The sequence below is a fragment of the Mauremys reevesii genome, linkage group 14, assembly GCF_016161935.1.
Source record: "Mauremys reevesii isolate NIE-2019 linkage group 14, ASM1616193v1, whole genome shotgun sequence".
Classification (NCBI taxonomy): Eukaryota; Metazoa; Chordata; order Testudines; family Geoemydidae; genus Mauremys; species Mauremys reevesii.
This window is the reverse complement of record NC_052636.1, coordinates 20,382,494-20,403,326: the sequence shown is the minus strand read 5'-3', so window position 1 is coordinate 20,403,326 and position 20,833 is coordinate 20,382,494. Positions and strand designations below refer to the sequence as shown.

The window sequence follows — 20,833 nt, the reverse complement described above, 5'->3', positions numbered from 1 at the left end:
TATGTTTTCCAATGGGCTGCACTATGTGCTATCCTGACATCTAGCACTGCTGAGATCCTGCATTCAGTGATATCCCTGCCCTTCCTGTTCCCTTTCTCCACTGAACCCCACCGGCCCATGCTTCCTGTTCCCAGCTTCCCCAGGACACTCTCTCTGTCTCTGAACCTCTCAGTGCATCCTTGAATGCTGGCTGGGAGTATCCATACAGGGGAGCTCCAGCAGCAGAACACTGAATCTCACCCAGGATTACAGATGACACAACTCCTCACTGCTCTGGATTGCACCCCAGCATGTGAAAATGGCCTAGGTTGGTAGTGACATTTCTTGAGACATGCAGAGTCTTGCTCCCATATCACCAGGTGTGATAACGATAACAGGAAAGGCCAAATATGGGAAACTGATTGTTCAGCTCGCTTTTGACCTGCATCATATTTTGCAATATATTCCAAATAAGGAAATTAACGTGCAACGTATGTGTCATTGTTTGGGGTTTTAAGCTTTAAAAGGCTTGTGTGATTTTTAGCTCAGGGGACAGTATTCCAATAGCTGTTGCCCCCTGTGCACTTTTAACCAAGAAAAGAGCCTCAGGCTGAGCTGATTCAAAATCAGTCGTGTGGTCGTTTTCCACAACAGCTTCAAGAAGTCCCTGTGATGGAATGTAAATGTCTTCTTCACACCTTCCCCCTGCAGGAGAATGGCTGTTTGACCAGCTGTTTGCCTTGCTGTCTCTGAGGAACTGCTCTGTGGGTGTTCCCCAGAATTGTAACTTTTTCAGTAATATCATACTGTAAAATCTCATAACTTTACATACAGTGTTACTACACATTTTAACAGGAGGGTAATATTTAGTAGATTATGCATTTTCAATGATACCTCACAATCCATACTGCGTACAAAATTGATCATAATTTTCTAGAAGAGGGAACATAGGGGTGTAGACTGACACACTGTCTGAGTGTGTGTTCCCAGCAGATATGTGGGTATTTCATAGTGTTCGGCATCTTCAAGGACCTGGGGAACTGGTCCTGGGAATTCACTGGTTTACCAAGTGTGACACTGTATGGAATTGTGAGACACTTTGGTATTAATAATAAAATAATAATATAATCTGATAAAATTGCAATGAATCGTGCTAGATATGCCATGCCAGGTGTCAGTGAAAATTGAGAGTCATCAGCTGTACAATGAGCCCATGGAAAGGACCAAGGGGATACACCTATTGAGTCAGCAAGACATGCCGGGGTATGCCTGTGTAATGAGAACTTCAAGGCTTTTCCATGCCACGTGCTGTGAAGCTTGTGTTTGGGACTCAGGAAGTACAGGCCACATGGCAAAAGGAATATAAAGGGCAGCTGCATCATCTCCATTTTGTCTTCAATCCCCCTTCCTACCTCTGGAGCACCTTCTCTACAAACTGAACCCTGGAACAAAGGACTGAATGACCCATCCAATCTGTGGATGTGTTCCAGACAGACTTTCAAGCCAGCAACTCACCAATACTGCTAAGAACCTGATATATCCATTTTGGAATGTATCTGACTGCGTTCCCATTTAACTTCTTTCTGTCTTTCTTTTGTTTAAACCTTTAGTTTAGATGCTAAAGGATTGTCTGGAAGGATGGAATTTTGGGTAATATCCAAACCTGTACTGACCTGGTGATGTGGCTGACGCTTTGGGGTCAGAAGAACACTTTGTTTATGTGAGCAGAGTTTTTAAATAACCTCTCACTGTACTTGACCTAGCTGCTGATTAGGAGCCAGAGAACTGGGATGCAATAAAGGGGGCTGCGTGATTTCTTTTTTCAGCTTCTCGATAACCCGTGTTTGTGACTGGTCGGTGAGTTTAACTTCAGTGTTAACCACCATTTTTGGGAGCATCTGCTCTCCCTTTTTCAGCCTGCCCTAACTTTGGCATTTTCAGTGAGAACTGCCCCTGGCCCACCAGGTCACACTAAGCACTGAAGTTAAATTAATAGAATGTTTTTTTATGCCCAAGTCTTATGAAATCAACTGAACTCCTTTGTTTTCTTTCATCTGAGCAGGTTTTCTAGTTTTCCAGCATGATGTGATCTCCCAGCTGGAACAAGGGGAAGAGCCATGCATCCCAGACCTCCAGGGTTCAGAGGAAAGAGAGATCCTGAGAGCTCCCTGCACAGGTGAGGAAACATTAAACCACCCAGAATCTGTAAGAGCCTGAAGGAAACATCTGGGATGCCCAACAAAGCCCTTGGGAGATCTCTCAGTTCATTATTGTCCCTAGCAGGGGTCATATCCTCAGGGTAAATATAGTTCTTCTTCGAGTGCTTGCTCATATCCATTCCAGTAAGTGTGTGTGCGCCGCGTGCACGCTTGTCGGAAGATTTTTACCCTAGCAACACTCGGTGGGTCGGCTGGGCACCCCCTGGAGTGGCGCCGCTATAGCGCCGGATATATACCCCTGCCGACCCATCCTCCCCTCAGTTCCTTCTTACCGCCCGTGACAGTCGTTGGAACAGTGGAGAGTGGCTTTGCTGACCTCCACATCCCTAGCTTCTCATAGTTATTTACTCTTTATCATGTATATAGTTCAAGTTCTTGTAGTTATAGTTAATTTTAGTACGTATTTTCATAGTTAGTGTATATAGTTAAGCGGGGGATTGGGGGAGTAGCTCCCTTTCCTCCGACCCGGTGCGGGCTCATGCCCAAGGCACCGGGATTTAAACCCTGCTCGGCGTGTCTGGTGGGGGATCCTCATGACTGCTGCCTAAAGTGCTTAGGAGAATCCCACCTGACAGACAAGTGCCAAATTTGCAAGTCGTTCAAGCCAAGAACTAAGAAGGAGCAGGACTTCCGACTAAAGCAGCTCCTTATGGAATCTGCCCTTAGTCCTGTGGTGCCAGCACCGTCCACCCAACCCGCATCGGTGAGGAGCGCACCTTCGGCACCGGATCGCTCCAGTACCAAAAAGGACTCCCAGCACCGGCATCTGCTGGCACCGCCAACACCGGCACGACAGTTGGCAGCTCCTCCTAGCGCGGCACCGTCAATTCCGGTACCGCAAGGGCCATTGAGTCTGGTGCCACATAGCTCCCCGGCTCATGCTGTGGTCGAGCTCACTCTCCCTTGTACGCCGGAGACCTTCTCAACGGCAAGAGAGCTCATCGCACTGACGGAGTCGATGCAGCCTCAACCCCTGGCACCACCGGTGCGGGTTATCCAATCCATCGGCAAGCTGGCCCTGATAAGGCCTCCTTCCGTCGGTCCACCGGAGAGACATCTTTCCAGGTCGCGGTCTCGGAGACGTTCCTGCTCCCGCCGTTCCCGATTCTGGCACCGCTCGCAGTCCCGGCACCGCTCTCCATCGCAGTACCGGTCGTACTCGTGGAGACTTTCAAGATCTCGGTCACCGGACAGATACTCCCGGTACCGATCCAGCTCTCGGTACCGATCTTGGTACTGTGCGTCCCACAGTCACTCCCGCCACAGGGACTCGAGATCCCGGTCGACCTCCCGGCACCGGCACGGTAGAAGGTCCTGGTCTCGTTCGTGGCACCGACAAGACCGGTACTGCTCACCGGTACTGCCCCGGGACCGAACGTCAGGAACAGCGGTACCCTACCAGGGTCTCTCAGCCCCGCCGTGGCCTTTGAGACACATGTCAATGTCGTCCCAGGCTGGGAGTGCTTCTTACCACCAGGACTGGGCATCTGATATTCCCTGCCACCATCCAGAGGCACAAAGCCAGGAGCAAGGTCCTCATCGATGGGCCTTTTGGATTCCATGGGGATATCACGAGGCCCAAGGTGCCCCACTTGTGGCTCAACGCTCCAGCCCCTCAGAGCACAGGGTTCCTGAAGCGACTGTAAGCCGTCCTCCTCCCGCGGGCACGGACGAGGATCCACTTCAATCTGCAGACCCTGAGATTCCACCTGATGCAGATGGTGCTCCGCCGGTCCATGACCCACCTCAGGACCCGTTGGTACCGGGCCTCTCCTCCTCCTCCTCTCCTGATGAGGCAGTGGCAGGAACATCCTCCTCTGGTCCTGACCTCCGGGCCCATCAAGACCTCTTGCGGAGAGTAGCACAAAACATGAATTTGCCAGTGGAGGAGGTTGCTGAAATAGAGGACCCTGTCGTAGACATATTATCTGCGGATGCGCCCCTTCAAGTGGCTCTCCCGTTCTTCCGCACTATTCAAGCCAGTGCAGACACAATTTGGCAATCCCCAGCTTCTATTACACCTACAGCTAGGGGAGTAGAGAGAAAATATATGGTCCCCGCCAAGGGGTACGAATATCTCTACACCCACCCACCTCACTGCTCCCTGGTTGTCCAATCCATGAACGAACGGGAGCATCATGGCCAGCAAGCACCGGCTCCTAAGGCGAAGGAGGCTAGGCACATGGACCTCCTAGGCCGTAAGATCTACTCGGCTGGAGGCCTCCAACTTAGGGTGGCAAACCAGCAGGCCCTCCTAAGTCGTTATAATTTTAATACGTGGGTGTCTGTGGGGAAGTTTGCACAACTCCTTCCCCAGGAGTCCCGCGCAGAGTTTACGGCCCTACTAGAGGAGGGTAAAAAAGTGGCGAGAACTTCCCTCCAGGCCTCTCTGGATGCAGAGGACTCGGCAGCCAGAATGCTTGCATCCAGGGTAACGATGAGACACATGTCCTGGCTACAAGCTTCAGGCCTTCCCCCAGAATTGCAGCAGACAATTCAGGATTTGCCTTTTGAGGGCCAGGGCCTTTTCTTGGACAAAACCAACCCCAGGTTGCAGAGCCTGAAGGACAATCAAGTCATAATGCACTCGTTGGGTATGCACACACCGGTGACCCAACATAGGTCCTTCACGCCCCAACCATACCGCCCTTATAACCAGCCTAGGCCGCGTCAGGATACATCCAGACGGCACGGCAGGGGGAATCGGTGGAGACAGTCTGGCCCTCAGGGAAACCAAAGTCAAGCGCCCCCTAAACCACCTACGGGACTAAAACAAAACTTTTGATGGGACGTCCAAGGACGGCCCACCAGTTTCCCTGCCAGATCGTTCTTCCTCCTTCTTCAACCGCCTCTCCCATTTCCTCCCTGCTTGGTCCTAGCTGACCTCCGACCGTTGGGTCCTCTGCACGGTGGAAACAGGATACCACCTCCAATTTGTTTCTCCACCCCCATCCCACCCTCTCTACCCGTCCCTCTTCAGGGACCCCTCTCATGAGCAATTCCTCTTACAAGAGGTCCATGCGCTCCTAAATCTGGGAGCCATAGAGGAGGTGCCAGAGGACATGAGGGGCAAGGGGTTCTATTCCCGCTATTTTTTAATCCCCAAGGCAAAGGGCGGTCTACGACCGATCCTCGACCTGCGAGAACTCAACAAATTCATGATAAAGCTCAAGTTCCGCATGATATCCCTGGGGACCATCATCCCATCCCTGGATCCGGGTGACTGGTATGCTGCCCTCGATATGAAGGACGCGTATTTCCACATTGCCATTTACCCGCCGCACAGACAGTATCTCTGTTTTGTGGTCAACCAACAGCACTTCCAGTTCACGGTGCTTCCCTTCGGTCTTTCTACGGCCCCGAGAGTCTTCACCAAATGTATGGCCGTTGTAGCTGCCTCCCTCTGCCGTCGTCGAATACACGTCTACCCGTACCTCGACGATTGGCTCATTCGAGGGACTTCCCAGTTGCAAGTATCACAGCACCTGTGTGTCGTCAAAGACCTCTTTGGGAGGCTCGGCCTCATGATCAATGCAGAAACGTCTACCCTGACTCCAACGCAGAGAATAGACTTTATTGGAGCAGTTCTGGACTCCAATCTGGCCAGGGCCTGCCTTCCTCTGCCACGGTTTCAGGCAATGTCTTTGATCATTCGAAGTTTTCAATCCTTCCCGACAACGTCGGTGCGCACCTGCCTCGGTCTATTAGGTCACATGGCATCCTGCACCTTTGTGACCAAGTACGCGAGGCTGCGACTTCGGTGCTTCCAAACCTGGCTTGCTTCTCTATACCGTCCACACAGAGACAATATAGACTCGGTGATCACTATCCCCAGGACGGTTCTCGACTCCCTCACTTGGAGTCCACTGTAGTTTGCGCAGAGATGCCGTTCCACCCTCCTCAGCCCCCGGTGGCACTAACCACAGACGCATCATCTCTGGGTTGGGGTGCCCATCTCGGGAACCTTCACACTCAAGGCCTCTGGTTGCCCCAGGAGCTGACCCTGCATATCAATGTGAGGAAGCTGAGGGCAGTCTGTCTAGCATGCCAGGTGTTTCGGGTCCATCTCCAAGGCTGCTGTGTATACATGTTCACGGACAACACAACGACCATGTTTTACATAAACAAGCAGGGCGGGGCACGCTCCTCCCTACTTTGCCAAGAAGCCACTCACCTGTGGGACTTTTGCATAGCCCACTCAATCGATTTGGTAGCGTCTTTTCTCCCAGGAGTCCAGAACACTCTGGCAGATCGCCTCAGCAGGTCCTTCCTGTCTCACGAGTGGTCAATCCGTCCCGACATCATCCATTCCGTTTTCTGGAGGTGGGGCTTTCCCCGCATAGACCTCTTTGCCTCCTGAGAGAACAGGAAATGCCAGGTGTTCTGCTCCTACCAAGGGCGCTTCCCGGGCTCCCTCTCAGACACATTTCTGATCCCGTGGAAGAGGCACCTACTCTATGCCTTCCCACCATTTCCGCTCATTCACAGAGTCCTACTCAAGCTCCGCAGGGACAGAGACAACCTGATCCTCATTCAGGGGCGGCTCTAGAAATCGGGCTGCCCCAAGCAGCGCGGAGCGCTGCGCCGCCCTTCCCCGGTCCCGCGGCGGGTCCCCTCTTCCCGCGGCTCCGGTTGAGCTCCTGCCGGCATGCTTGCGGCAGGTCCACCGGAGCCCGGGACGAGCGGACCTGCCGCAGTCATGCCTGCGGAGCTCAACCGAGCCGCGGAAGACGGGACCCGCCGCAGTCATGCCTGCGGCAGGTCCGCTCGTCCCGGGCTCCGGTGGACCTGCCACAGGCATGCCGGCGGGAGCTCCACCGGAGCCAAATGCCGCCCCCCCGGGAAACGGCCGCCCCAAGCGCCTGCTTGGCGCGCTGGTGGCTAGAGCCGCCCCTGTCCTCATTGCTCCAGCATGGCCGAGGCAGCACTGGTACACCCTGTTGTTCGACCTCTCAGTGGTGGATCCGATTCCCCTGCCACTGTGGCCGGACCTCATAACACAGGACTTCGGCAGGCTTCACCACCCAGACCTGCAGTCCCTTCATCTCACTGCATGGCTCCTGCGTGGTGGAACCAATCCGAGCTCTGCTGCTCTGCTTCGGTACAACAGGTCCTCTTGGGAAGTAGGAAGTCTTCCACCAGGACGACTTATCTCGCCAAGTCGAAGCGTTTCTCGCACTGGTGCGATCAGAGTAACTTGGTCCCAGGACAGGTTTCCATCCCTACTATCCTGGATTGTCTCTGGTCTCTCAAAGAGCAGGGCCTGGCGGTCTCTTCTATAAAGGTTAATCTGGCAGCTATTTCCGCCTTCCACCCAGGTGAAAGTGACTGTTCAATTTTCTCTCACCCCATGGTTTCCAGGTTCCTTAAGGGACTGGAACGGTTGTACCCCCAAGTCCATCACCCAGCCCCCACCTGTGATCTAAACCTGGTGTTGACCAAGCTTATGGGGGCCCCCTTCAAGCCTATGGCCACATGTTCCCTGCTGTACCTTTCCTGGAAGAAAGGTCGCTATCACCTCGGCGCTATCACCTCGGCGAGGCGAGTCTCGGAGCTTCGTGCCTTGACGGCTGATCCCCCTTATACGTCTTCCATAAGGACAAGGTACACCTGCGGCCACACCCCTCTTTCCTCCCTAAGGTGGTGTCTGCTTTTCATGTCAATCAAGACATCTTCCTCCCAGTTTTTTTCCTGAAGCCGCACTCATCGCGCAGGGAATAACAACTACATACTTTGGATGTCCGTAGGGCTCTCGCCTTTTATATAGAGAGAACAAAACCCTTCCGGCGTTCACCTCAGCTCTTTGTAGCAGTGGCAGACCGCATGAAGGGCATGCTGGTCTCTTCCCAACGGATCTCATCTTGGGTAACATCCTGCATCAGAACGTGCTATGAACTGGCTCACGTTCCCGCTAGCCATCTCACTGCCCATTCTACGCGGGCGCAGGCCTCTTCTGCCGCCTTCCTGGCTCATGTCCCCATCCAGGAAATATGTAGGGTGGCTACCTGGTCATCGATTCACACCTTTGCCTCACACTACGCATTGGTCCAACAATCCAGAGACGATGCAGCCTTTGGCTCAGCAGTTTTGCATTCTGCGACGTCTCACTCCGACCCCACTGCCTAGGTAAGGCTTGGGAATCACCTAACTGGAATGGATATGAGCAATCACTCGAAGAAGAAAAGACGGTTACTCACCGTTGTAAATGTTGTTCTTCAAAATGTGTTGCTCATATCCATTCCAAACCCGTCCTCCTTCCTCACTGTCGGAGTAGTCGGCAAGAAGGAACTGAGGAGCGGATGGGTCGGCAGGGGTATATATCCGCGCTATAGCGCGCCACTCCAGGAGGCGCCCAGCCGACCCACCGAGTGTTGCTAGGGTAAAAATCTTCCGACTAGCATGCACGCAGTGCGCGCACACCTAACTGGAATGGATATGATCAACACATCTCGAAGAACAACAGTTACAATGGTGAGTAACCGTCCTTTTTTGGGAGCAGGAAGAACTGGACTCGCAGACGCAGGGAGCTCTACTGGAGTGAAGACTAATGGACAGGCACAGGGAAAGGAAACCAACGCATTTTCTACAGCAGCCTGGCTCAAGGGCATTGGCCAGTGTGGACTGTATTGTCTTCTTCGCTTCCCTGTGCTAATCTAAGGACTTTCCAATGCTGTGTTTCAGTTGACTAATAAACCCTGCTATGTTTTAAAGTCTGCCCAGTGTCACAGCAAAAACTTGCTCTGTGCATTGACTGAGGAACCGTCACTGAACAGGAGTGTCGTTCAGCTGGACCTGCTGGCAGAGCTCACAGGTTGAAGTAGGAGTGTTGAAGCCAGAGGCTCAGTCTCAGGTGTTGAAGCTACATGGCCTGTCCTTGTGGAAGAGTGGGACCCCTTGGGGGTCTAGTGCACTCAAGGGGCACTTCCCAAGGACGGTTTAAAAGCCAGGGCATTGCAGAGATCCTATGGATCCATGACAGTGCCAGAGGTTCAGCCTTATGGGGAAAAGATATCAGACAAGAAAAGGATCTAAATGCGTGTTTACCATCGCTCCCTCTCAGTCCTCATGGGAATCCCTGATCAGTTCCAGTGTGTATTAAAACCGTCCTCTAAGGCTCACCTCTTGGTTATCAGGCCATGTCAGTTTTGTTACAGGGTTTTCCCTTCACCCTTCCACTTCCCTGGGTCTTGTCACACAGACAGGAAGCAGCTACTGACCAGAAGTCCGAAGCGCAGACAATGCCATGTTTATTGGGGTTAGTTTCCAAGCAACCATATTCCGAAGCCCTTCACACCAGTCGGGCTTATCTCTTAGTCTGTTTCCCAGTGCTCTGTTCCCAGCTTTGATGCAGCAAAGCATTTACCCCGTGTCCCCCTTACCCGCTCTGACACCGCAGAGCATTTTCCCCATGTCCCCATTACCCGCTCTGACATCGCAGAGCGTTTACCCCGTGTCCCCCTTACCCGCTCTGACACCACAGAGCATTTACCCCGTGTCCCCCTTACCCGCTCTGACACCGCAGAGCCTTGCCTGTGTCCCTGTTCCCTGTTCCTGTTCCCCCTCCTGTTTGACTCAGTTTATATAGTAATATGCACAGCTACACCTTTGCTTAACCAATCATTGTACTGAAATGTAACTAATCAGTCCTAACACACTGAAACATAATTCTCTAACCAATTGTATCCCACTATCCTCATTAACTTACATCTAGCAAAATTAATTATACAGCAGATAGAAACAATTAGAGAATCAGACTGATTAACAATGTAAAAGTGGTGGCCATAAAGATAGAACAATACAGAAATGAGGGTTTCACAACCACAAGCATTGAGAAGTGATTTCTTGCCAGACAGGCTGCTGTCAAACTAAGTTTTCTTTAACCATCTTAAGATCTGTTTCTTTATCTGGTGGTGATGGGCACTATCAGGACAGGATCATCTTCCTAACAGCCCAATAGCACCTTATTTCAGTGTGACTGGTTTGGGATGTGAGGATGTGACCCTTCGCTTCCCAGCTTATGGCTGCCCCTGCTGCTTAGCCAAAGGCCTTAGCCTAAGAACAAGGCCTCAGATGGTCACAGTAAGAGAAGGCCCTTACAAATACAGACAATGATTTTGATTCTTTGTTTTCATACTCCTGTAAGTAGCTAAGTGATAAAAATACCCCTAAGTTCTTAAACTATAGATTACAGGCAGGCCTGAATATCTCTATTCTATCAGTGGGTTCTAACCCTTCCCCCGTTCTGTGTCTGTCTTGTCTATTCAGATTGTAAATTCTTCAGGGCATGGCCCAGCTACTGTTCTCTGTTTGTACTGTGCCTAGCACAATGGGGACCCACTGTTAGTTGGTCCTTAGGCACTAAGGTAATGCATATGATTTATAATCATAATAACTCTCCTGCCACTTTGAGCCAAGGAAGCTGGCCTTGGGATGTTACTGCTTAAAAATGAGCCGGGGGTAAAACCATGGACTATTCTTTGTGCCAAGTATCCCACAAATTACACTGACCTCCCTCATTTTCTTTGCCTGCAGTAGGGTTTCCAAATTCCAAACCTGATGTGATCTCGCAGCTGGAACGAGGGGAAGAGCTGTGGGTCCCAGACGTCCAGGGCTCTGAGAAAGAAGTGCTTCCAAGAGCAGCCTGCACAGGTGAGGACTTGGTTAAACCAACTCAAAAACTGTGTGGGAATGCAGGAAACATTCGGGATGCCCTACAAAGATCCTGTGAGCTCTCCAAGTTCAGGATTGTTCCCTGCAGATGTGGAATCATTATGGCAGATGTCACTCATGGCTTCCCTCCTATTCTGACTGACAACTGGTAGCAGGTCCCTCCCCAGTCTCACTTTCCCCCGAGTGTTCTCGTGAGATGCAGACCAAAACTGATCCCTTCCTCTCTCTTCTGTGGAAGGGTTTGGGGAAAATCAGCACCTGATAGGTTTGATCTCTCCCACACTTTATTTTGGATTGTTCATCCCTTTTACCATTCCTCTCTCTGAGATTTTCTTTCTTTCCGGCAAAGGGAGTGACCTGTGTCTGGATTCTCTCTGTCTCCCATCAGGTGATGGGATGGTGAGTCAGAATGAGGAGGAGAAACCCCATCAGGAAGATGCTGAGCAAGGAGAACCACATGGAACTTTATCAGGAAGATCCAAAGGGAATGTTTCTGGGAGTTGTCCACTCGCAGAAAAAACAAAAGCCTGTGAGACTCAGCAGAGGCCAGAGGAAAACTTTAGTAGCCACTCAGACCTTATAACAAGTGACAGAATTAACTTGGAAGAGACACGCTACATGTGCCATGAGTGCGGGAAAAGCTTCAATCAGCGCTCACACCTTATCAGACATCAGAGAATCCACACAGGGGAGACGCCCTACACGTGCGCTGAGTGCGGGAAAAGCTTCAATCGGCGCTCAAACTTTATTAGACATCAGAGAATCCACACGAGGGAGACGCCCTACACGTGCTCTGAGTGCGGGAAAAGCTTCAATCAGAGCTCTGTCCTGAGTACACACAGGAGAATCCACACAGCGGAGAAGCCCTACACGTGCTCTGAGTGCAGGAAAAGCTTCAGTCAGAACTCGGACCTTATCAGACATGAGAGAATCCACACAGGGGAGACGCCCTACACGTGCGCTGAGTGTGGGAAAAGCTTCAATCGGCGCTCAAACTTTATTAGACATCAGAGAATCCACACAAGGGAGATGCCCTACACATGCTCTGAGTGTGGGAAAAGCTTCAATCAGAGCTCTGTCCTGAGCACACACAGGAGAATCCACACAGGGGAGACGCCCTACACGTGCTCTGAGTGCAGGAAAAGCTTCAATCAGAACTCAGACCTTATCAGACATCAGAAAATCCACATGAGAGAGAACTGTAATAAATCCCTTGACTAGGGCTGGGCAAAATTAAAAAAAAAAATCACATTTCCTAATTCCCACATAGTGATTTTTGCACCATCTTCACCGTGGTCTCTCAGCTCCACCAGATGAGTTACCTGCTTCTGCCTTTTGCAGCTCACCCTTCTTTGGGGTCAGTGTGATCTTTTCTATCAACTCCTTTCCTTTTGAGCCAGGAATGTTCATCAGCTCCTGGAGATTTGATCCCAACAAGGTACAGTGAGGCAAAAAGTATCTGTGCCTGACATCCACTAGGGCTGTACATGGCGTCGTCTGCTCAAGTTAGTGATCTTGATGTAAAAAGACAATTATAGTTGTAGAACAGATGCCCAGGTGCAGTGGTTGGCATTAGCTTTCCCCTTCAACTGACCTAAATTCCATCACTTTTCCTAGTCTAAACAAACCCTGAGCATCACGGTTATACTGTTCCCCCATTTCAAAGCCATTGTTAGTCATCGAGTTCCCCTTTTGGAAATAAATTGTTTCATTCCCAGTTGCTCTGATGTTGCTTCAACTTGTGTTGGAGAGCAGATATTTTACTATCATTTTCTCACTTAAAATATATTGAACTATAAGAAAGAGCAGGAACAGGGCAGGGATAGGAAAAATTGTCATTTCACCCTCTGTAAAAACGATAAATCAGAGGGATTCCCAACGAGAGGCGTACAGCTTTCTGCACAGGGACTACATCCCCGTGGTGCCAGTGTAGACACCCTGGTCGATTACAGTGCTGTGATTGGCCTCTGGGAGGTGTCCCACAATCCCTGTTCTCGCCTCTCTGGTCTTTGGTTTGAACTCTACTGCACTCCCTCAGGTGACCAACCGTGAACCCCACCCCTTAAATTCCTTGGGAATTTTGAAAGTCCCACTTCAACAGAGACTAATTATGGTTACAGACCCATCCTGAAATTAGAGCAGGATATTGTAAAGCTTTATCTCACAGTAAAGTAGCACAATTCAAACCTGTCGGCACAGAGGAGAAAGCACTCCTTCAGTTCACATTTATTGCTAATCTCACTGACAAACTTCCTTTTCTCGGTGCTGCTCCAGGTGTTTTCCCTCTGTTCCCTTCCAGCTGTGGTGATGGGACTGCAGCAGCTCCCCAGGGCCAGCTTTGCTCTTTCACTTACATCCTTCACTTGTTTGGACAGAGCTGTGTCTGCCCCCAGTTTAATTCACATCTCAGACCTCAGGTACCAGCAGATCGTTACAAAGGCTAAATTCCCATCACCACCAGTGGGAGGTTATCCTGGGCTGCCAGGGCTGCAGGATTTAGCCCATGGTCAGTCAAGGTGCTACAGCAGCTGCACTCTTACATTGTGAGTCCTGCAACTTAATACCAAACTGCTCTGCCATAGTCTGCAGGGGGCCTGACTTGCTGAGAATCTGGCAGAAGAGAGACCCTGGAGTAGAGAAGGAAAATGTCCTCAGCAGTCACAGCTGGCAGGAGCAGGAAACGTTCGGTTTGTTTTTAAACTCCTCTGCCTGCTCAAGCCTTTAATCATTCCTGTGGCTCTTCTCTGAACGCTCTGCAATTTACCAGGACAACAACCAACCAACCAAACCAGGCTGTTCTGCCCAATGTAACAGTCTATTGCCTTTCAAGGCTGACTATAAATCAGCTCGTTCTATTCACCCAAGAGTTCCACTTTAAGGGCTTTTTGTTTTCTAATTCCAATCAAACCCTGTGCAACAGCATCATTGTTAACTCACCACTTGGTCACTTCACATTCACAGGGTCACAAAGGGGGCAGGTCTAAGTCTTTCCTCCCACACCAACATGAAAAAAATCAGTGACAGAAAATGCCCTAAAGCACCTCTGCTGCCTTGCACAACAGCCTGGGGGAACACACGAGGGGAAGTGCTTTCCTCTCTCCTCCTGACACCGGGTAACATTTCTGTCTGTCCTTGAGATCCTGCCACAGGGACAAGGCTTGAGGATCAAATGACATGTTAAGGCTTCATTGGATTGCACGTTCCTTTACTCCTTCAATAGTGATAAGGGTGCATGAGCTCGAAACAATCCAGCTCTGACTTTCACACCGGAGGCAATTTTCAGGGTCGCAATAAAAAACCAACTTTTTTTATGAGCAAGTTGAATCGAGTCGTTGCGAGATGATAAATCCAGAGCCCCAGGCTGACTTTCTGTCATCACATGTTTTTAGAGTAGATCACATTCACTGGTTGGTGCTCCTGCTGGGAAGTGTCTCTCCAGTGGCAGCACCCAGTGCACATTCCCCACTTACAAACTCATCTTCAGTATATCAGCCACTCAACCTAGCGAGTGGGGAGGGTCCCAGTGGTCGGGCTCCAGCCCCTGGATCCCGAGCCTGGCAAGCCCGAGTCAGCCGGCCTGGGCCAGCTGTGGGGTTTAATTGCGCTGCAGACATACACGGGTGTCACAATCCCAGCTTCCTCCTCAGGGAATCAAGCCCTCGTCCCCCCCGTGACAGGCAGGGAGAGTCACCACTGTACTCGTGAGGTCGGAACTGACACTGCCCCTGCACAGGGACCCAGGGGAGCGGCTCGGGCAGCTCCTTGGCCAGCTGTGGCTGGCAGGAGACCCAGCGAGGCAGGAGCTGCTCTGGGTTCTCTGCAGGGGAGATTAACTGGGAGAAGGGGGGAGTTTGTCTCTGATTTACAGGGAGCTTTGCCAGAGTGGAGCCTGTAGGTCACATGCTGGGGGGCTGTGACGGGCACACAGGCTCCGTGCTCTGGAACAGCTCTGAGTCAAACCGAGGCAGGAGCCTCGTCAGTGTGACCCCCCCAGGGGACGCTCTCACTGGGGGAAGCCTCCTTGGCTTCAGCCCCTCCTGGGACTGACCTTGGACCTTTCAGCCCCCCAGTCCACACCAGGAGCTTCCTGCAGTGAGTCCACCTGAATCGGACACCTGGGAAAGCCTCACCCCCCCCCGAAGGGGAGTCCTGCACCCCAACTTCCACAGTCACCAGTGACTCTCAGCCAGCGCTGTACAACAGAAGGTTCGTTAGGGGTCTGGGATCCAGCCTGGGAAAGTTCTGTTTTCGCACAGGAAGCAGGAAGATTCAGCAACGTCCATCTTGGGGAGACCCCGAACTCAGAGCCTGGGCTCTCCCCTCGAGTCCCCAACCCAGCAGACTCCTTGCTCCCAACAGCCCGACTCAGCCAGGCCCTTTGCCCCTTGTCTGGCCTCTGTCCTGTTTCCCTGGCAACCTGCTCACCCGGCCTCCAGCTCGTTCTTTGTTCTCCGACTCCTCCCGGACAGCTGGCCTCTTGCAGCAGGTGCGCCCCGGCCATCGGTTGCTAGGAGACAGAATTTGTGGCCATTGTTTGGGCCCAGGCAGCCAGACAGCAGCCACACCTGCCCTTTGGGGGTCTCTGCCAAGATTTAACCCCCTTGTCCCACCACCGAGATCCGTGGTCCCAAAACACTTCAGGGTCATGCCCCCCACCCCTGTCCATGTTCCCCCCGAGTCGTGGCTGGGAGTGGGGCCGCAGCTAAGGGGGAAGGGACACAGACAGGGGTAAGGGGGCTGAGGCAGGGGCCAGAGCTGGGGCTGGAGCCAAGAGTGGAGCTGGGTGGCTCCCCCTCCCCACCCCCCATGGGGGCTGGCCCGGGCCCAGCTGCATCCCCCTGAATGTTACTCCATTCCCCCTGGCAGGGGGCACCCCACATTTTGGACCTTTAACCTAGATAATCGTGCAACAAATAGGGGAAACTGAGGTACACACAAGATGCAAACAAAACATCCAGAAAATTCCCACTTCGTCAAAGGGGTGTCAGTGGGGTCGGAGCTGGGCAGCAGCACAGGAAAGTGGGGAGGTTAAACTGCAAAACATCCCCCTGTGTTCCCGCAAAAGCCTCTCGTTTATCCCCTAACCCCCTCCCCATGAAAATCTCCACCCTGCCCTGGCCCACACAGACCCCCTCACTCCAACGCAGATTTTTAACTTTTCTTACTTGTCCTTGGCCTTCCACAAACATTGTTCCCGTCAAAATGATCCAGGGCTTTTACAATGAGAATGAGAAAACAAACTAAATCAAACCCAAAGAAGCCGCTATCGACCTCCCCACCACACACACTTTGGGTCTGAATTTTTCTACTGAAATGTTGAGGCAATAAAACTCTCACTGCTCTTGTCCAGAAACAAACCTAAGCCCCCCATGCAGTACCTGGGGCATCTATGTCTGACCCACCAAGGCTTCAGCTCCTTTGGGGAGATTTCCAGCTGCCCAGTCCTGCTGCTATTCCAGGGGAGCAATTCCTGACTCCTGTCAGCATTTATCTCAGCCCCGTTCTGGGCATCACAGGTTTCTCCACGAAAGGGCAGCGAGTGGTTCTAGGGTCCAGTGATCCTCCTCCAAATCGAGCTAGAACCTGGGACTCCTTCCCCTTCCCCAGGTTGTGGGCGGGGAGGCATTTCACAGAGCTCTCGGAGCTATAGCCCGTGGCTAAGGAGAGAGAAAAAGCCTCCTATCCCCCTCTGTTCTGGGGGCTGGGTTTCCTCCTGAAGCCTCTGCCCCCCACCGAGTGCCTATGGCTCATCCCTGACCCTTGCTGCTGCTCCTTGCTACAGACTGTGAAAGGAGCGGAGGCAGCGCAGGAGCCTTCTGGGGACGGAGATCTGAGGCTTTGGGAAAGACACATTGTCTGAGACATCAGAGCGCTGCAAACCCTGCAGCCACCCCCTCAATCCGGGGCCTGTTCCAGCCCTGAGTCTGGGCTGCTGCGATCCCTCCCCCAGAGCAGGGCGCCCACAGATTACAGCCTGGAAATAGGCGTGTGAGACTAACTCCTGCTCTCCCTGATAGTGCCTCCCCTAGACCAAGTGGCATCCCAGGCAAGATGTGTCTTCAGTGCCCCCCCCACTCCATATGTTAAACCATTGAATACCTTATTTTTATTGCATTTGTAGCTCATTTCATGATTTCGATGCACAATCTGGATGCATGATTTTCTCTATCATATAAGACAATAAATGTTCATGCTAGGATGTGTAAATCTGTATTTATTCATGCCATATATAAGCAAATGAAAAAATAATTTCTTTTAAGCATATAGAAACTTTTAATTTTCACAGTAACTGAAATGTACTAACATCTAGAAATGGAACTGTCACCAGCACAGGGTGGGCCGGTATTAAATAGTGTTACAGTCGGAGACAGACAGCGTTAGGATGTTAACCCCAGGCCCTTTGTTCAAAGGTCGCTTCTCTCGCCTTTCCCCCATGAACTGAAGCGCAGCATTCAAGAGATCCAGAGACTAGTTGATGACGTTTCCAAGTGCTAAAATAGCAAGCGATGTCCGTCTTGCATTGGCCATTATTTACTGGAGCAATGGTTTATGGAGAATAAACTTCAAGGTGAGAAGCAGTAGCCCAAAAAGGCCCCTGCAGGTGCTGAAGTAGCTCAGTTGGGAGAGCAGTAGACTGAAAATCTAAAGGTCCCTGGTTCAATCCCAGGTTTCAGCAGGCTGTTTCATCCCTCTTCCTGCAGCAGTGGGTTCTTTCCTGGAAGCACTGCACTGTCTTTACTCAATGCAAGTCCCTCATTTTGGGCTTCACTGCAGGAAAAGGCAGCATGGGCTTCTGCACCCAGTTGGCCCACGGGACCTTTCTTTCTTCTCTTGCTGCTTCTCAGCAAGGGGAAGAAAAAGAAGCTCCCCTTCAAGCTAGAGTCACAAGGGTGATGTAAGGACGACTTCCTGATCCCTGGCTCCAGTCCTCTGTTCTTCCAGCTGACCCATCAGAGAGCTGCTGCCAGTTTCTCCAGGTTCGCCCATCAGTGTGTGCCAGGGTGAGCACCACCAAAGTGCAGGGAATTTGAGGGCAGGGCAGGGCAGTGTAATGGACTTTCTGTAGTATAGTGGTTCTCACATTTGCCTAACCTGCATCAAGCAGGCTAGGCAGAACTGACACCATCATCTCTCAGGTGTTCCCTTTAAGCAGAGCACAACTTTGAAATACGGGCAGCATAGAACCAATATTCATAATGTCAACTACAAAAATGATACACATTTAGAGATAGCATCATTATAATCAGCCAATCAGAACCTCTCCATAGACCCCTTACACAATAACCTTTCTACAATATTGGCTGCAAATATAGAACAGTGGTCGCAACAGTGATCTATACAGTTACACATTATGTCAGTAACGTCACAGGAGGTGACACGGCATCAGTGAGACTGATACTGGAATACTGACTCCAGTTTTGGTATCCTTGTTTGAAAAAGATGTTGTGAAATTAGAGTTTGGGACAGCAAAGAGCCACCAAATGTTCTGAGGGCTGGAGAAAAATGCCTTCTAGTGAGCTATTGAAAGAGCTCAACCTGTTTAGCTGATCAAAAGAAGATTGAAAGATGACTTCATTGAAGTATTGAAGTGTCTTAATGGAGAGATAAGATTGGGTATTAAAGGGCTCTTTAATCGAGCAGAAAAAGGAATAACAATACCCAGTGGCTGGAAGGTGAAAAGAGACAAATTCATATTACAATTAAGGCTCAAATATTCAACAGCGAGGATGATTCACCACAGGAACAAGCTACCAAGGAAAGTGGTGGATTCTCCATCTCTTGATGTCATTTCATGAAGACTAGATGCCTTTCTGGAATGTGTTTGCCCCAAAAGTAGCTCTTGTGTCATACAGGAGGCCTGTGATATGCAGGGGGTCAGATTAGATGCTCTAATGGTCTCTTCTGGCCATAAAGTCGACTCATTTCTGAAAAACTGAGTGTAACATTGGGAGCAGCGTCTGATGTTTCCCTGTCTAGCCGGCTTGCTGCCTAGAACGAACGCTCCTGGAGTGGGGTGATCCACAGGGAGTAGCTCAAACCTGCAAAGTGCCTGGCCAGGGGCAGGACATTGGCACAGCAAGGGAGGGGTACGGCAGTGACCTCATAAAGGCCTTTTGCAGGACCTCAGACTATTGGTCCAAGGTGGTGGGGAGGTGGTGACCTCACAGAGAGATGCTGACATCAGCCAGGCAGGACAGGGGCGAGGGGCCAGGGAAACCTCAGAGACCCCTGTGGCTTTGCTTCAGCAAGTCTCCTTCTCCAGGTCTCTCTCTGAGGACTGAGAGAGTATTCGGGTTCACGGACGTGAGCGCCAGGAGGAACCTCTTTCGAGTTTTCTCCTTCCCTTTTAGTGATTTTACTAGAAAACAGCCGTCCCTGTTTAGAAGGTAAGAGCCTCCTGGAGGTTTGAAACCTGTTCAGTCTGATCCATCTGGTGACAGTTGAATTCTAGGCATGGAAAACACGAGTTTAAAGAGGCAGAATTTCTTCCGCACCTGGGATTTTGTCCCTTAGAATCACTGGAGACATTGGGGTTTGTGCTTTTTGTTTCACCTTTTCCTCCATCTCTCCCTCTCTCCTTTCTCTTCGTCTCTTGCTTCTTTTGTCCTTTCTCCTGTTCCCCTCCCGGTGGGGGGGGGGGGGGGGGTGGGGGGGGGTGGGTGGTGGGGGAGTGCTCTGCAGCTCCCACTGTGGGAGGTCCACCCAAAAATGTGGGGCTGAAATAGTGCTCGGGCAGTGATCCCCACCAGTGACTTGGGCCATCCTTTGGGCTCTCTGGTGAGAACCCTCAGCCTCCCGTCCTCAGTCTCTACCCTGATTGGCTGAGCAGGGGGTTATTGACAGGGAGGAGACTCAGGTCCTTGTTGTTCTCTTTTAAGACCAAGGAAATAAGTCAGAACCAGTTCTGTGTTTGATGAATTTTGCTGCTTCTCTGCATTAATGGTCTCTGAGCAGTTCATGATTCTCTCTGACATTGCAGTTCTCCTCAAATAATTGCTGAATAATTCCTGTGCACTGTTGTTGGTCTGGAGCTCATCTGAGAGCACTTTATTCAGGTCATTCAATGTCTGAAATTCAAGATCCGATGGTGAGTTTGAAAATCGGGGCTCTTGGGTCCTATTCCCAACTCTGCCCCTGACTGGCTGTGTGACCTCAGACAAGTCAATTCTCCTTTCTCAGCCTTAGCTTCTCCCTCTTTCAAGTAGGGATAATAATGATCCGCTCCTACCTACTTCACAGTGCGTGGTGGCAGGGCCGGCTCTAGGTTTTTTGCCGTCCCAAGCAAAAAAAAAATGTTGGCTGCCCCCTCCCCAGCCCTGGGCTCCCCCCTGCACCTCCCTGCCACCCCAGACCTGGGCTCTGCCCCCTCCACCCACACCCCTGCCATCCCAGCCTTGGGCTCTCCACTCCCAACCCGCACCCCCTGCCATCCCAGCCCTGGGCTCTCCCCCCCACATACCCCATGCTGCCCCAGCTCTTGGCTCCACCCTTTCCCCCCCACTGCTCCCCCACCGACACACCCCCTGCCACCCCAGCCCAGGGCTCTCCCCCCACACACCCCTGCACTCTCCTTCCACCCCAGCCCTGGGTCACTGGTAACTTGCTCCCAAGGTGGGTCACTCAGCAGGAATTTTGGATGTGCACAGAACACAGACAGGATTGGTTCCCATATGGTTACAGAGCTGCAGTAAAATGGAACAATTTTCAGCTTGTGTGATTGGAGGATATCTGGATGCATATTATAAGACTGTCCTCCATACATGAGGAAAAGTTGAGGTGCCTTTATTCTTTTGTTCCACTCTTTGTTTCTCTGGGGAATTTGCCAATGCAATATCACTGTCTTCCTTTTAAACAAATAAAACAAAAACAAACAAAAAGCAATGGCTGTTGAAAATTGCAATTCCAGTCCTAAAAGCCCCTGGGAAGCATTTCTTGCTCAATTTTATCCTACTTTTTCTACAGCA

General features: G+C 51.2%; 1 pseudogene; it reads left to right on the top strand.

Moving 5' to 3' along the window:
* Positions 1–20,833, top strand: part of LOC120381541 — a 682,838-nt pseudogene that overhangs the window by 399,968 nt on the left and 262,037 nt on the right.